Source organism: Rana temporaria, chromosome 1, assembly GCF_905171775.1.
Source record: "Rana temporaria chromosome 1, aRanTem1.1, whole genome shotgun sequence".
Classification (NCBI taxonomy): domain Eukaryota; kingdom Metazoa; phylum Chordata; class Amphibia; order Anura; family Ranidae; genus Rana; species Rana temporaria.
The window spans coordinates 502,213,564-502,216,729 of NC_053489.1; the positions used below are offsets into that span (position 1 = coordinate 502,213,564).

General features: G+C 38.6%; 1 non-coding gene across 1 annotated transcript; it reads left to right on the forward strand.

The window, feature by feature from the left end:
- The first annotated feature begins 669 nt into the window (after positions 1–669).
- LOC120925370 lies at positions 670–777 on the forward strand. Its single transcript, XR_005746651.1, has one exon. It is a non-coding gene; the product is annotated as a U6 spliceosomal RNA (small nuclear RNA).
- The last annotated feature ends 2,389 nt before the right edge of the window (positions 778–3,166 follow it).

Below are 3,166 nucleotides of genomic sequence, written 5' to 3' on the forward strand. Positions count from 1 at the left end.
TTGGGTGGAAATTGACTTTTCAATTCTGTAAGAAGAACAAGAAACTTTTTTTATTAGAGATAGTAACAGAAAAATAAAGCTTACAAAGTACTAATAAACAATAGCCTTCCCCTCATTCCTTCTAATTAAATCAAACACTGCTGAAGGCTCAATAAAAAAGTCATAATGTCTGACTCCTAGCTACGTTTGATCTAGATTGTTAAACAATGGTAAAACAAATAAAAGAAAGGATGACTATCAGTTTGTGAAATGTCATCTTTAATTTCTTGATTGGATCACTAATCCTTGCCGTTCTTAATAAAGCTGAAAAACAGTGGTATTCTGACATCCCTCTAGGTAAAGTATATCTTATGTGTGCTGCATAAGAATTTATTTTAGATACTGTAATTGTAAATGTACATTCTTTTTCTTATAACCTAAGGAAAAATTGTCCTGTGTTGTTAATACCATTATAAACATAATCCTTTGTGTCACTTCCAAAGTAGTTAATGATAAAAGTTTAATTCGAGAAAAACACGGTTAAAATACTCAAGATCAAGCAAGTGTCAGAGAGGCTTGATACTTGTCTGATGAACCTGGTGTCAGACTGTTCAGAACTAGTACAATGAATTTGTTTGCAAAAGGAACACACAGCAGTTGATTTACTAAAACTGGAGAGTGCAAAATCTGGTGCTTGTTTTGGCAGGACGTATACTAAAATTGGAACGATACAGAGAAGGATAGCTCGGCACCTTCGCAAAGGATGACACGCAAATTTGTGAGGCGCTCCATATTTTTACTTCCTTGTTATCTCTCGCAACTTTCTTATTATAGACTTAGCTCTCCATAGGTTATCACTTCTTCAGTCTATCATGAATGCTACTGCCAGACTAATTTACCTTACCTTACTTTACACTGGCTTCTGATTGCCTAGCAAATTAAAAATGCTAACTACAACATACAAAGCCATTTACAACTTTGCCCCCAGCTACATCACCAATCTTTTCTCCAAATAGCACCCAAACTGTCCTCTCCCCTCCTCTCAAGACCTTCTGCTCTCAAGCTCACTTGCCTCCTCCTCCTACACTCATCTCCAGGATTTCTCAAGAGCCTCTCCCAACCTTTGGAACTTTCTACCTCAATCTGTCCAGCTGTCTCCTACTCTGTCTGCCTTTAGGCGATCCCTGAAAACGTACTTGTTCAGGGAAGCCTAATACGCATCCAGCTAATCTTTTATCACTTCCATCACCTCATACCCCACAGTTAAACAGTTTTGTACCCCACCCTCTTAGATTATAAGCTCTTATGAGCAGGGCTTTCTTAACCCTCTTGTATTTTATCGAATTGTAACTGTACTGTCTCCCTTTTATATTGTAAAATGCTGCGTAAATTGTTGGCACTGTATTATACTAACATGGTAGCCAATCAGCTTCTAACTTCAGCCTTTTCAGTTAAGCTTTGACAAAAAATAATACGGGAGGCTGATTGGTTTCTATGCAGTGCTGCGCCAGATTTTGCACTCTCCAGTTTTAGTAAGTCAACCCCTCAGGCCGCGTACACACGGTCGGACAAAACCGATGAGAATGGACCAAGGTTCAGTTTCATCGGTCCAAACCGACCGTGTGTATAGCCCATCGGTCTGTTATCCTTCAGTCCAAACTTTTAAAACATGCTTTAAAATCGAACCAATGGCCCGCTGCCTGATCGGTCCAAACCGATGGTTAGTACAGAAAGCATCGGTTCAAAACTTGCGCATGCTCAGAATCAAGTAGATGCATGCTTGGAAGCATTGAACTTAGTTTTATTCAGCACGTCGTGTGTTTGACGTCACCGCGTTCTGACCCGATCGCTTTTTGGAACGATGGTGTGTACGCACATCAAACCATCAGGCCACTTCAGCGGTGAACTGATTTAAATGGCCCGTCAGACCATTCTCATCGGTTTTGGAATGACCGTGTGTACGCGGCCTCAGACTTTAACAGTACCACACCAGACTTTTGTAAAACAACTATTTACAAAATTAATTTAACCGTTTAGTTACCAGAGTCATTTTTTTTGTGTTTGTTGAACACATTTAAAAAATTATTTTAGGCCCAAAGTTTACATAAAACTCCCAAACATTATATATTTTCTTAAAACAGACACCCTAGAGAATACAACAGTGGTATTTGCATTTTTTTTCTATTGCACACAATATTAACACAACTGCTTACGAAATACAACATTTCTGTAAAAATGCACTCAAGTAAATTGTAGGTCACTAATGCCATACACTATACGAAAAATCTTTCGACAGTTTGTAAATTTTTCGGCCAGTTAATGGGCACAAAATTGATAATCATTGGGACGTTTTCGATCCAATAAAACAAATGACAAGTTTAGAAATTTTCAGCCGAACAAGCGATAAATTGAAAGGTTAATGTGTTTCCCGTCCGAACTATCTGCACCAGGTATATTTAAAAAAATGAACAAAAAATGCACTAATTTATGTCCACTGAACAAATTATCTGACATTACATGATGACAATAGCGTTTGCGCTTCATGGCCGAATGTTCGTTTTTTGAAAATGGGTTTGGACGATTTTTTGTATAGTGTGTGGCCAGCATAAGGGTTACTGGTCTTAAGCCATTTCTTAGTGCTACCATCAATGACTTTTATGATACACCTAATTTCTCTATGCTAAGTAATCTTATGTCTCAGTGGTGTCACACCCCCACCAGACACGTGTCTTACCGTTCCGCTATTTCTAGTCTGTCTTTTGAAGGATGGGGGGTACTCCTGTGCCAGCGTCACTAATGACTCTTGGGTCTAGGGTCACCCTGTGCCCCTTTTGGGCATAGGGTGACTGGGAAATATTAATTATAAATTACATGAGATGGGACATTACTGATAATTCATGTTTTGCAGGATATCTTGGAATTTTACAGGTTGTTAAAGTCTGACTCCAAATGGAGTGTTTTCATTCAATGTGGGGACACATGCTTTTGAGGTGTTAATTTGGTCTGCTCCAAGACCTTTCATTATGTATGCTAATAACACTGTTTGTGTGAAAAGTCTATTGATGATACTATGTGATAGGAATAGCAGGTGAGAGTCATAACGTCGGACTTCTCAGCTGTAGTAATTAGGTCATGTTAAATCGGTGCCAAAACGTCTGACATAGAAATGTGTATTATGCAGGTGAAT